Genomic DNA, 14,894 nt, shown 5'->3' with positions numbered 1-14,894 from the left:
GGCTAACAGTACCACCCATGACGGGAATTTCACAGGCCTGTAGCCTCGTTGAGTTTACCTTCTTGTTTTCGCTCTAGCCACACTATTCTGCTTCCCTTAGCCAGTTGCCTCCACTGTGTCCTCCTAGCTCATCTGGCTTCTTTCCTGTATATTATATTCCCTTGTTGCAAAAATGTTAATAAGGCTAATTTCATTAGCACCCAATCTAAATGTTATTGCCTTAGGAAGGATTTCACTGATCCCAAAATCATATCCAAATCCCTGCCTCCTGTGATTCAGTCTCATGCGAAGTCAAATTAAAGGAAACTCCATATCTAAAGATGCTCATGGTAATAAAATGCCAGAAATTACTCTGCTATGGCAGGAGTACTCTGGAAATCACTTATCATATGGTTGGGGGGGGGGAAATGTGTCTTATAAGAATCCTTACCAAGGGAGGAAGTCTTCATTTTCTAGTACATAAGCTGCTCTAGGCCACAAATTAATGATTGATCAAATGTTTGCTGAACCTTTGAGCAGTTATACACTGAGGCTGGGCCATCACTGCCAGTCTAGTTTGGTCCTGTGCAGCGTTGTCCAACTCAGATGACTTATGTGTCAAGTTGGAGTCGAAATAAAACCTATCTTCTCTTTTCCTTGGTGTTTTTCAAAGACTGAAATGAGATAAAAAAAAATATTCTTTACCCAACTAAGTAATTTTCATGTCTGACTGATCATTAATTGGTGCAGTTAATTTATACAGAGATCTCAGGCAAGATCAGAATCAAGGTGAGAAGGGTGAGGTCCGTGCTTTGTAATAGTATTTACCTGTTGAACTGTTCTGTTACTAGCTTCTGTGTCCACATAGTAATTCTGAAAACAACATTGGGGACCATTCAGAGTTGCTTATCTCACATCTCAGAGTCTTTCTGAACTTTGTTTAATATTTTGCTTAATTTTGTGTTCATGCTATCCACTGTTACAAAGAATTGCTGACTTGGTATCAGTTTTCCATGCAAGTAAAAGAAAATTAATTTTCATAAATGTCAATAAGAAACATTTTATGAGCACCATCAAATTAAGACTAACTTCTATTGTGTCCTTTAAAGGGGTAAAATGGGATGGGATGCCACTGTGAAGCCTCCCTGTTGCACGCCATGAAACACTGGTTCATGATCTGGACAGTTGTTGTTGTTTTTTTTTTTTTTTTAACTACAAATAATGCACTTTCAAACAAACTACTCTATGTTTAAAGCAAAAAGCAAGCAAGCAAACAAACAAACAAAAAAACCCTTTCCAGAGTTTTATTAAGTAAAGGCTCAGTGCAATAACAACTGTTCCAGTAGGCTTTGGTATTGAATTGCTTTCACTAAATTATTACTTTTTAAGATATTATCATGTTCACTTCAATTAGAATTGTAAATCTGGAGAAAATCTTGAAGACAGTTTATTTCTAATGTGGAAATAATTTAGATTTCTGTGGGTTCTTCAAGGAAGGGCCATACGCTTGCACAATCATGGGGCTGGTGAAGAGAGACCAACAGAAGACTAGTATTTGAATTGATCTGGCCAAGTCAGAGAAGGGTGGGACATCATGGGTGGTTAAGCAGGAGGTATAAATAGTGCTCAGGTGGACACTGACTACTACATCTGTGTGCATCTGTGTGTCTGTGGCCCTCTCCCGTTTGTTAGCCAAGTTCTCTACTATCCACCTATAACCCTTACTCTCAATGGCACACAGAAGTGAACACAATGTTCAAAAACTGAGATGCAACTGATACCTTATGCTAGGAAAACATAAGACAGTTGCTCATACCCCCCACAAAAGTGTATTTCCTCTGAAGAACTATTTTCAAAACATAATGGGATTTGCTGTTCCAATGCTGAGGAAGGAAAGCGTAGTTCCTCCTGCAGAGACTCATCTCTACCCTGACTCACATTGTGTCCCTATGCACTTTACTACCATACTGGATGAAGAGGTGGGAGAGATGTGGAGTGTCACAAGACAAGCTCAAGTGTTAACTTCTGTATGGCTGCTCTTTGACTCTCTAAAGACACCTTACGATGATGACTTGAGACCTCAGCTTCCTCAGCTCACTGTCTACACACATTTTACTGACTATGTATGTCTGAAGCATAAGGTACAATGATTAATCCACACTCAACAGTGGCTGCTCTCCTCTTCTCTAAATGGTAATCATGTTGCTTGTAAATAGTAAATGAAATTATCATAAACATTCCTTATTCATTCAAAAGTTATTTCCCATCCTATTCTATGGTACTATTGTGTTTATTCACTTTCACGGTACTTTAATAGGGAAGTAAATTGGAAAGTAAATCTCTGGGAACAAAAAAAAAAAGAAAAACAATTTCAACATGATCGACAATTGTATAACACACATGATTTCTGCTGCCTTGTGTATTTTGCAAACAGAATAACACATAGACACACACACAATTTCTTACTACTTATTAGACTCCTCATAATCTAGTTTATAAATACAAACAATACCTGAAACTTGTTCTGTTTCCTACAAGAGGTGTAGAAAAACAAAAATTAAAAAGCAAAATTTAAATGTTCATCAGTGGAGAGTCTCCCATTACTAAAGGAAGAAAGTAACATCAAAAACCCTCCTGAGCTGGACACTTCAAAGGATGTTTTAAAATAATTTTGTGAGTTCTTCTCTAGGACTATGCGATGACAGTCAAGGAGACATTCTCAAGTTCATCATCATTTTAATTTAGAACTGTCCTTTGCCAAATATGAAACACAGTTTCATATATTGGATGTCAAGTAGATAAAATTCCATATTTCATTGGAAGTTCACAGAATCCTTCTATAAAAGTGAAAGACAAAAAGCAAAAATAAAAGTAATACTCATTCTTTATACCCAATGTAATACATTTATCACTCATTTTAAATGGATGCTGGGTGACAGGGAAGTCAAGGAAACAATGTTTAAATAATGTGATTCCATGGAATGCTTCTTTGAACAAATGGCCCCAAAGGTGGAAGGATCAAATAATACACTGAGGATGTCAATGAAGTTTATCACTTTTCTCTCTAGTAAAATGCACTTTTCAAAGCAACTGACAAATGAGAGTCGACTGAATAGAGTAAAAAAAAGGAGGAGGAGGAGGAGGAGGAGAGGAGGAAGTCAGATGTTATTGGCAGAGAGAAAAGGAGTAGAACTGGTTTTGCTTTCAGAGACCTTTTTCACATTTTCAAAATGCTGGGTCAAATGTAAGCAGATATATCACTGGTCATTTGCCATCTGAGGCACATCTTTAAGTTTGATGTTAATATCAATGAACAAAACAAAGGTCTGGACATAGAATCCAAGAGAAATTCTCATCATAATATTTATTAAGGTAATATGCATTAACTATGTAGATGTGCCATAGAATGATGTGGCTCACAAACATGAATAGGTAAAGAACACAGGCAAGGAAGATGACTCATGTGTCAAGAGCATAGACTGGAGTTCAGTTCCCAGTACTGTGCTGGGAGGTTCATGACTCAGGAACTCCAGTCCAGGGTGATCTGACACCTCTGATCTGCATGGGCAACTTCCATGGGCACTGTTACTCACATGTACATAACTGCAAATACACACACACACACACACACACACACACACACACACACACCACTTAAAAATAATAAAATGAAATCTTAAAAAGGAAGTCAGAGAGGCTGGGCGGTAGTGGCGCATGCCTTTAATCCCAGCACTCAGGAGGCAGAGCCAGGTGGATCTCTGAGTTCGAGGCCAGCCTGGTCCCAAAGTGAGTTCCAGGAAAGGCACAAAACTACACAGAGGAACCCTGTCTCAAAAAACAAGAAACAAAAAAAGAAGGAAGTCAGAGAATCGCCATGGAATACTCAAGATTGCTGAGAATAATAAGCTGGTATAGGTAGAAATAGGTATTTGTGACTCATGAGCACAGAATTGTGTCCTATATCATACTGTAAATCATAGAACCAAATCTATCCAGCACTCATTGAGGAATATTTGGAAAGAAAACTCCTCTTTTCAGGTGGCAGATTTAATCCGTTTTCTTGGTAAATGACCCAATTGGTTTATCCAAATAACAAACCATGCCAACAGCCCATCACTCTTGTGTGTGGATCGGTGCTGAAATAAAAGGAAGGTGCTGAGATCTTGTCCTCTTCCGTGGATGCCACATACTTACATAACTAGGCAAGACAACTGATAAAAATAGAAACGAAGACTGACTTACTTCTAAACTTACTGAAATCCCAGCTATTAGAAAAGTCTGGAGCATCCTGAAGGTGGCATTGCATCTTGAAATAATAACACATTTGTTCTTTTCTCATTCCGTGAGGATTTCTCAAACTTAAGAGTTTACAGAGTGTTTGTTTCTGATGAAGGAAAGATAAGGGGTAGGGCAAATTAAACTGGAGCAGAAAGAAACACTAAGGTTGAGTCAAGTTGTGGGAAAATTTGAGAAAGTAAGGCCTCATGTGTTTACACATGTGCGTGTGCTTGCATGTGTATATACATGTGTGTGCATTTGCTTTCATGTACTAAGGAAACAAACCAGACTCTGCTAGTGTTCCATCCTGGCTAAACAAATAGAAAGCTCCATTACCATGGAAACTGGCAGGAAAAGCAATTCATGTGCCTGTCTGTTTTCTCCCCACATTTACAGAAGAAAGATCAAATTGCATTGATGCACTTAAAACAGTGATTCAAGTATAAATGAAAATATCAGTAGTTTTAAAAGCTCTCCAACATTGCTGGCTGGGTATTCAGGGTGCATTAACTATGGTGGTAGAAATACAGTAAGCAAGTACAGCTGTAGCCATCGGAACCTGCATTAGGCATGAGCCCTTATCTTAGCAAAGACTGTGCTATTATCTGCTTACTGATGAATCAGAATGAGATTCTTATGACTCAACATTTCATCCTAAATATATAACTAATACATTTTTTTAAAAAAAATGGGTGCTACAGAGATGTCAGTGATGTAACAATACATAAACATGGCTGAAATAAGTACCAGTATTCATTTGCCAGACAAACATACTGACACGTTCTCTACTGATATGGGGATTTGGATGAGAATGGCCCCCACAACAGGCTAATATATTTGAATTCTTAATCCCTATTGGTGGAATTGTTTTAGGAAGGATTAGGAGGTGTGGACTCTTTGGAGGAAGTGTGTCACTAGGGCTGGGCTTTGAGGTTTCAAAGGCTCTCACCAGGCTCAATCTCTTGCTTTTTGCCTCCAACTTGCAGCCATGCTCCCCACCATGACAGCCATGGACTCAACCTCTGAAACTTTAAGAAAGTCTCCAATGAAATGCTCTTTTATAATTTGCCTTGACCATGATGCATCTTCATAGCCAGAGAAAAGTAATTAAGACAACCAAATACTGAAAACTTAAGACTGTATAAATATGGCTCTGTCTCTTGAGTATCTACAGCAGACATGAAAAGAAAGCCATGCACATGACTAGGAACACTGTAAGATAAGAGGAGTAGATAAAGGTATACAAATAAAAACATGATCAAGATTTGGAGCATATCTTACCAGACAGAGTAGCAGACAGTGAAATGGAAACAGGATTCCCAACAATAATAGAAGCACTCTATCAAATAGGTGAGCCAATGCCAATGTGATTTCACGCTTAAGAGCTTTGGCAAATGAAGGTACAGAATCCAAAACTTTTCCCACCCCAATAAGAATCTCAGATTCTATTTTATTATTTGTGTGTGAGGGGTGTGTGTGGTGGGGAGTATACACATGCCACAACATGTATGTGTGGAAGCCAGAGGTCAATATCAGGTATCTTAAACCTTGTTTAAGACAGGAGCTCTTTTGTTATTTTTCTCCTGTGTATGCCAGGCTAGCTGGCCCACAGACTTCTAGGGATTCTCCTGTGCTTGCCTAGCATCTCCCTGTAGGACTGCTAGATTATACATTCTGTTGCTATCTATCCACATTCTATGTCTATTCTGGGGACTGCAACTTGGGTTCTCGTGTTTACATGTCAATAATTTTATACAAGGAGCCATCTCCTCGGGTGATAAAATTTTAAATATGCATCTTATTTGGTTCAGATACACATGATATTGAATAGAGAAGGCCAGAGAATCAGCATGAAACATCACATGGGATACTGAAGGCTTTCTCCAAGCAAAACAGAGTTGGGACCTTAATCAGAAGGAGGTGCATGAACAAGACACTAATAATAATATTCAGAGATGTAGGTATGCCAACTCTGTGTTTTAATAAGAAATTCTGTAAAATAACAATGTAGAGAAAGCATAGACAACACACTGCTAATGTCAACAATTCACAGAAACAGAATGTTCTAATGCTCTTTGGCAGAATGCTAATTTAAATTTACTGCCCATTACTTTAAGTGGAAAGAATCACAATCCCTAACCCCTTATGTGTGTGTGTGTGTTTTTTTTTTTAGTACATATCTAAAATGTCTATTTGTCCTAATCAAATGGTATCACTGCTAACCTATAGAGTTTTGGGAAGAGTAATAAGATTTCTTGTAGGCCAGTGACATCAGAACTGCAAATACTCTAGGCATTGTGCAAGCAGATGGCACAATATTTATTTTAAAAACCTACATAAAATAATTCTGTGATGTTTTACATGGAGTATCCTATAAAGACTTTACCTAAGATTTCAAATCACTTGTTATTCTCCAGAGTAAATGTGTATAAGGATCTGGGATACAAGACACAAGATTAATTAGAAAATGCAATGATCTAGAGGAGGGAATTAAATCTTGATCTAAAAATGAGGGCTGACAAGTAGAGAGAGAGGCAGAGAGGTGATGGGTTCAAAATAGTAAAGAGATCAGATCAATCAGATGAGCCATGAGGAAGGAAGAGTAAGAGGAGGCAGAGGATAATTGTTTAGGCATCTGGGCTAATGGGACAGACAGTTGGTGCTGTCAATTATAAAGACAAAGAATGCATGAGAAGAAGAGGCAAAAATGGGCTGTTTTGGAATATGTGCTAATGTTTGGTAGTATTTCCATTATAATAGTAATTATTAGGACTGTTTTCAACAAGTGTAAAATGCTAATTCAAATGTGATGACAGTATGTTAAAAAACTCTTCTACATGATATAATAAGATGGGGATATAGATACAGACAGGACACAAGATTAAATGGAATATGGGCGGAACTAAAGAGAAAAGAATAAAAGCTTGAACTAAAGATGAGGGGTGATAATTAGGGAGACAGACACAGAGGTGATGGGATCATGTCATTCAGAACACTGGACAGTCGTGCAGTCACACCATTTCATGAAAAGAAGTCCAAGAAATATGTTTGACCATAATCCTGACAAAATTCTTCAGAATGACAAAATGTTCAGCTTAGGGAGGCCTAGGAGCACTAGGAGGAAAACTTTTTCACAGTTACTGGTAAGCCTGTTAAATGGTTGGAAATGCATGGGTGTTTTTAAGTTAAATCATAGCAGTCAAGATTTCTTGTTAATAAAAAGCAAGATATAAAATAAAGAAAGGCAGACATTTCTTTGGTAAATAAGGGCACACTATACTTCCCCTATATGAATACAATTCTGTTTGGACACATAAGGCTATGCAATCATAATCTCCCTTTGGGTGAAAAATAAAATAGTTGGGCTGGCATATTGTCAGGTGGAAGATCCAAAGACTTAAAGGTACACCTCAGTGACAGGACAGCAATGCCCTCTTGAGACTACTACAGTGGGCACAAATTTGGGAGCCACCCAGCAGGAAACAACACCTACAACAAAGGAAGCATGTGCCCTTCATCCTCTTGTTCCCAAGAAAAGCCTCTGTGGTCAAGGGGTTTCAAGACAATTTGACTTGAAGTTCTTCTCTCCCAGAGATCTCCTAAACCAAACAGGAACTGCATTGTTGTGATTTCTTGTAGTTCTGGTTCTAAACCCAATTGACAGTATGCTGCATATCTTCAAGGCACATTCTTTAAAGACTTTTCTCTTTATATGTATAGGTTGTGTTGCATTTGTATTGATATGTGTATGTGGACATGTGTGCCATGGATCTCATATAGAGAGAATTAAGGATTTGCTTTCATCTTCCACTATATTGGAGACTAGGGTCTCTTTTTCAGTCCTACATATCCCACCTTAGCTAGACCTAGAGCTTTCAAGGACTCTCCCATCTCTGCTGAGATTACAGGCATGTATTCCTAGGCAGGGCTTCATGATTGTGTGGTAAGTGCTTTATCGACTGAGTCATCTTCCTAGCCCATCATACTTTATTTAAATATCTTTTAATGCTATGTTGTACAAAGCTCTATGTTCTACAACAAAAGAAAGCTCCTAGACTATCTGAAGCATTTTATCTCAGCCTGTTGATGTTCAACTTGTCTTAAAGAAACAACAACAAACAAACAAGCAAATATAAATTGTGTTTATAGAGGGAAATATGAGGTAAGATTTTATACAAACTAATAGATTTTTAAAAAGTTGTTAAAGCCTGTCCGTTGCTGATTAGAGAAAACAGGGTAAAAAAAAAAAATTCTCAGGCAAGTTACTTGTCTTTCATTAGTTGCTACCACCATTGGGATAAAACAGTTCCTGCTTCAAGAGGCACAGACTATTAAAGAGCTACAAGAAAGGCAGTAGGAACATTGATGACTGGAGAAAGCCTGGGGCAGTGGAGAGACTAGCTTGTTAGGGGACCTAAGTTTAGAGATGGGAAAACAGCAGGGAGATAATCATCATGCAGCTGGTGATCTCCACTATGTCTGGAAACAGGCAGCATGCTACACACTCACTGAGCACCCCCCACGCTCCACACCTGCACAGCATGGATACAAACACATGAACAAAGTGCCAAATGTCCTTAGATTCCCAAAGCACCACATCTAACCAGTACCAACCAAAGCCTTTGTGGGTCTAGCTTTTAGAGTTTCTTTAAACCCCCCAAGACTACTATCTTGATCCTGGGCCTCACCTCACACTTGGCTGGATGATAAAAGCAGACTCCTGAAAGACACAGATTCATGCTTGGATCCTCAGGAGCATCACTTGCACCATGCCCTCTGTGGGGGTCATCCTCTCTCCATCAGCACCTCCCTCTTAACCCGTATCTCAGATGCCTTAAATAGATGCACTCATTGAACACAGAAATCTGGGATTCCAGATATAATAGAACATTTTGATCTCTATAATGCAGGCATTCTAAGGCCCACTGCTTCCCTTGGGTATCAGAGGGATATAGATCCAGAATTCTCGTTTCTCATTCCTATGCTAACTAAACCTCCTATCTGTGCCTTATTTTGTCTCTTTATTCAAACAAATATTATTAATGAACAAAAATAGTACAAACAGTAAAGTAACAATATTCCATAGATTTACTTTTTAAAAGATTTACTCATTATTAATGAAAATGCTCCAATATACATTTCTACTGCAAAGGACTTATACATTTCAAAGTAAATAAAACTGTATCACTGAAATTCAGATATGTAATGGTCTCAAATATTAAAAGAATAAGCATATTTGGTAGATTTGCTACTCAATAGGTGGTTTCATGTTGTGTGGTTAAGGAAATCATCACCTTCAGTGTAAGTGTGCTATTGAGGATCCCAGAGCACAGGACAGAGAACTTCTCAGCACTTTAGCTGCTTGGGAATTATAATTTGAATACACTTTACAAACCCTTAGGATAATAGTCAGAGCCAGTTTAAAAGTCACATAAATTCTGAAAAGTATCCAATTTATGGATGTTTTTCGGTATTCCAGACAGAGATGTCAAATAGGAAAATAAATATGGTTATCTTCATGAAGATACTCTTTAAATAAGTTAATATCTAGAATGGAATGTCTTGGTCAATTCCAAATGATAAGATTATTTTTTTTAATTTTTTATTATAATTATTATTATTATTATTATTATTATTATTATATTTGTGTTTTAATTTTATACATCAGCCATGGGTTCCCCTGTCCTCCCCCCTCCCGTGCCCACCCCCACCTTTCCCCCATCCCCTCCCCTCCATTCCCATGTCCTCCAGGGCCAAGACTCCCCCACGGATTCATTTAAACCTGGTGGATTCAGTACAGGCAGGTCCAGTCCCCTCCTTCCAGGCTGAGCAAAGTGTCCCTGTGCAAGCCCAAGTTTCCAAACAGCCAGCTCATGCACTAAGGACAGGTCCCGGTGCCAATGCTAACTCCAGAGTTGATTACTTTCCAAAATTAAAGGGACACAAACAGGTTTTGTGTGCTTCAGAAGTACTGAAGACCAACCTTAAGTTTAGCACATTAATTTTGCTCATTAAAAAAAGTTCAGATAAAATTAGACTCCAAGGTTCAAATTGTCTAGAAAAAAATCTTTAAAAGCATGCTGCCATTGATATCCCACATAGTCTTCACAAACTAATTAGCAACAACCACGCACACAGCATTTAGCAACACACACACACACACACACACACACACACACACACACACACACACACAGCTATAACAGTTGACACATGTGATAGGCAGCTGTTGAAGTACAGCACAGACTGAACATTTTTAGTAGGGATATCATATGAGAAGTCCTGACAGCATCCATGCTCAAAACAAAGCAACCCCAAAGGTTGAGCACTGGCTCTAGAAGTTTTTAAAAGGCAACCAGGATCATTCATTCAGACAAACAAAAATGAGAACATTGACAGAGCCATTTGGGAGCACAGCAGCAACTATATAGAAATATAACTGATATTTGACAAAGGTAATGAATATACCATATTCTAACTACTGAAAAACTTTTACATTTACTGAGATTTCCTGTCTCATTAGAGTTTAATTTTCTCTAAATGGCCACTTTTTTGTAATATGAGGCACAAGTCTCTCCAAGGTTAACTGGTAGTACTCTGCTTGTCATAGAGAAGGCTAGCCAATAAGGACTTCCTGGTATTCTGGGAGGAGGGACCACCCAGGCTCAGCTTCTCAGGGTTCTTCTCACCAACAGAGGGAACTGTAACATTCTGTGAGTTATAAGTTCTGCAAATGCTGAGCTGCTGACATTGTCAAACAAGGCATCTATCTACATAGCCAACCACTAACCCCAGGCTAAGCTTCAGTAATCTCCTCCTGTTCCCCCACTCTATATCCTGGGCATGCTAAATTTCCCTATAAGATCATGGCAGGATCAGGGGCATATACACGTTCTCTTCTCTTGTTGATCCTTGGCTCTATAGATGTTTTCCAGTGAAGTCTACTGCTTTTTGACAATGAGTTTGCCATCAGAGCCTAGGTGTTGTGAAAACCATTACTAAATCTGCAACAAAATAGGTAAGGAAAAGACATCAACATTGTCATCATAGGACATGTAGATTTGGGCAAGTGCACTACTACTGGACTGATCTACAATTGTAGAATTGTCAAACTGCCCGTCCCATCAAAAGTTTGTAAAGGAGGCTGCTAAAATGGGAAAAGGCTCCTTCAAGTATGCCTGTGTCTTGGACAAACTTAAAGTTGAGCATGAGTATGTATGGTATCACTATTACATCACTCCGTGGAAATCTGAGACCAGCAAATATTGTGTGACTACCATGGATGCTCCAGGACACAGAGATTTTATGGAAAACATCATTACAGGCACATTTCAGTTTGACTGTGCTGTCCTGAATGTTTTTGCTGGTGCTGGTGAATTTGAAGCTAGTACCTCCAAGAATGGGTAGACCTGTGAGCATGCCATTCTGGCTTACATGTTGGCTGTGAAACAGCTAATGGTTGGTGTTAAAAAACACAAAACAACAACAACAACCAAAAAAATGGTTCAACCAAGCTACCCTACAGGCAGAAAAGAAGGGAAATGGTTATGGAAGTCAGCACTTACATCAAGAAGACGGGCTACAATCCTGAAACAGTGGTATTTGTGCCCGTTTCTGTTTGGAACCTTGACAACATGCTGGAAACAAGTGTCAATATGTCTTGGTTCAAGGAATGGAAAGTCACCTGTAGAGACGGGCATGCTAGTGGGACCCTACTGCTGGAAGCTTTAAACTGTATCCTGCCACTAATTCATCCAATTGATAAACCTTTGCAACTGCCCCCCTGGGGTGTCTATATGGATGGTACCTACACTGTCTCTGTGGGCTGAGTGGAGACTTGTGTTTTCAAACCAGGCATGGTGGTTACATTTGCCCCAGCCAATGTCCCAACTGAGATAAAACCTGGTGAAATGCACCAAGAAGTTCTGAGTGAAGCTCTTTCCAGGACTGTGGTGGTATTGTGTTCCCCAAAATATTGTGTACCCTAATAAACTTATCCGGGGTCAGAGAACAGAACAGCCACTAGATAAAGAGGCCAGAAAATGGTGGCACACACACCTTTAATCCTAGCATTCCAAAAGCTGAGATCCATCCAGATCTCTGTGAGTTCAAAGCCACATTGGAAACAGCCAGGGATGGGGACTCACGCCTTTAATCCCAGGAAGTGATGGCAGGAAGCAGAAAGGTATATAAGGTGTGAGGACCAGAAACTAGCCTGGTTAAGCATTTTGGCTTTTAGCAGCAGTTCATCTGAGATCTGTTTGGATGAAGACACAGAGGCTTCCCATTTGAGGAAATGAGATCAGCTGAGGAATTGGCAAGGTGAGGTTAGCTGTGGCTGGTTCTGTCTCTCTGATCTTTCAGCATTCACCCCAATACCTGGATCCAGGTTTGTTTTCATTAATAAGAACTTCTAACAATTCGTGCTACACAGGACAACCTAAGATTCAACATAAAGAACATGACTTTTGAAGATGTTAGATGTGGTGACATTGCTGGGAATAGCAAAAATGATCCTCCAATAAAAGCAGCTGGTGTCACCACACAGATGATGATCCTGAAACACCCAGGCAAAACAAGTGAAGGATATGCTCTTAGATATGCTCTTAGACTGGAGTATCACACGCCTCACCTAGCTTGCAAGTGTGTTGAGCTTTGAAAACTAAAATTGATTGCTAAGTACAGTGACATACGCCTTTAATCACATCACCAGGTAGGTAAAGGTAAGCAGATTTCTGTGAGTTTGAGGTCAGCCTGATCTACATAGTTAGTTCCAGGACAGCCAGAGCTACATAGCAAGGCCCTGTCCTGGAACAAAACAACAATAACAACAACAACAGCAACAAAACACATACACTTACACACACACACACACACACACACACACACACACACACACACACACACCAAATTGATTGCCATTCTGGTAAGAAGCTGGAAAGATGGCTCTAAGTCCTAAAATCTGGTGGTGCTCCATTGTTGATAAGGTCACAGGCAAGCCCATGTGTGTCTACAGCTTCTCTGACTATCCTCCATGGGGTCATTTTTGCTGCATGTGATGTAAGGAAGACAGGTGCTATGGGTGTCATCAGGGCTGTGGACAAGAAGGCTGCTGGTGTTAGAAAGGTCCTCAAGTCTGCCCAGAAAGCACAGAAGGCTAATAAATATTACCCCTAACACCCACCTGTCTTACTCCATGGTGGAAGAAGATATCAGAACCATTTGCCTACAGGGGCTACTTAGGTTTACTATTAAAAGACTGCTTAATGACAGCAATGTGCTGTAAAACTTTCAGAAGAAAATAACATTTTTTTGGACTATTTATTATTTATTTGGTGTGTGTGTGTGTGTGTATAAGTTTTAAGTTATTCATTTTTAAAATGAATATTTTAAATGGAAAACATCTAAAAATGTGTCATGGAATTTTGAGACCCATTAAAATGAGTTTAGTTCTTACTACTGTGAGCCTCCTAGTATTTATGCTGAACTCCTAGGCATAGAAAGCAGAATCTTATGATTCTTCTAAGCAACAGCATATGGACACAGGAGGAAGTCATCCAAGCACTACCTTCATATACAGGGAACAGAATTTCACCTATGGCAAAAGTCATGAGTCTACAATAATGCAGAATATGTGCTTAGAACAACCTGCAAATATCAACTAATTTACATATCAGTTTCATAAAGAAAACTGGCAAAATTCCAAATAATTCTCGCTGTTTCTCTTAGGCTGTACATGGAGTTATGTTAGTGGTTTAAGTTTTTAAATGTAAATTACAAGGATATAGGTATTTTTATCCCCCTAGCCTAGATCTTAAGCAAACTACTCTGGTAATGGTATGCCAGTAATAACTAATAATAAACAATAATGAAATTTCCAAGAACATTGGAAGCTTTAAAAAATGATGTCTATTTTTGTGAAATAATTGTATACCTATTATCTTTGCCTAACCAGAAGCAAATGTATAAATCCACACTATGTTCACTACTTTTCTAAATCAGTATAATCCCTAACTGCATTTCTAGTACTTATCCTTCTACCCACAGATAAGCATAGTATCTCAGCCTTCATCAAAGAAGCTTCTTTTTGCAGCAGATTGAGACTATCAAATAAAGGCAAAACTTGTGAAATGCAGAGATCAATTGATTGTGGGGTGTACAGCTCCAATAGATATATGTAAGACATGACAACTACACCTAATGCTCACAGAATGAGTGGAAGTATGGGTGAGACCAGAGGACCAGGCATTCTACTGTGATGGGAAGCTGCATGAATGATCTCAACAACATGGCTGCCTAAATAAGACTTGAACAATTCTAACAGGAGTAGACATTCCACCAGAGATAGAGAAACCTCACAGGGACTCATCCTTAGATAAAGAGCTACACAGCAATTAACAACTCCTGAGATACAGAAAAGAGCCATCTGACTGGCTATCCAGTACCCTAGAATCATATACATGCAGGTAGTAATGAATGGACTCAGTAGGTTGTATTTATATGTTTTGTATTATTTTACATGTATATGTAAAATCAATGGTTAAAAGAGAAGGAGCCCAATGGATTTGGGAGGAAGAAGGGATGTGGAGGACATGGGTGTAGTAAGAAAAAGGAGGGAAAATGATGCAATCATACTT

At 39.0% G+C, this 14,894-nt stretch overlaps 1 protein-coding gene and 1 pseudogene across 1 annotated transcript in view; one reads left to right on the top strand and one right to left on the bottom strand.

Annotated features, from left to right (window-relative positions):
• Chsy3 (chondroitin sulfate synthase 3) overlaps positions 1-14,894 on the bottom strand; it is a 230,061-nt gene that overhangs the window by 140,535 nt on the left and 74,632 nt on the right. The gene's annotated exons all lie outside the window — the stretch shown is intronic.
• On the top strand, positions 1,842-13,434 carry LOC118594926 (annotated as a pseudogene).

Source organism: Onychomys torridus, chromosome 13 (assembly GCF_903995425.1).
Source record: "Onychomys torridus chromosome 13, mOncTor1.1, whole genome shotgun sequence".
Classification (NCBI taxonomy): Eukaryota; Metazoa; Chordata; class Mammalia; order Rodentia; family Cricetidae; genus Onychomys; species Onychomys torridus.
The sequence above is the reverse complement of the archived record's forward strand: the minus strand, read 5'-3'. Positions and strand labels throughout refer to the sequence as shown.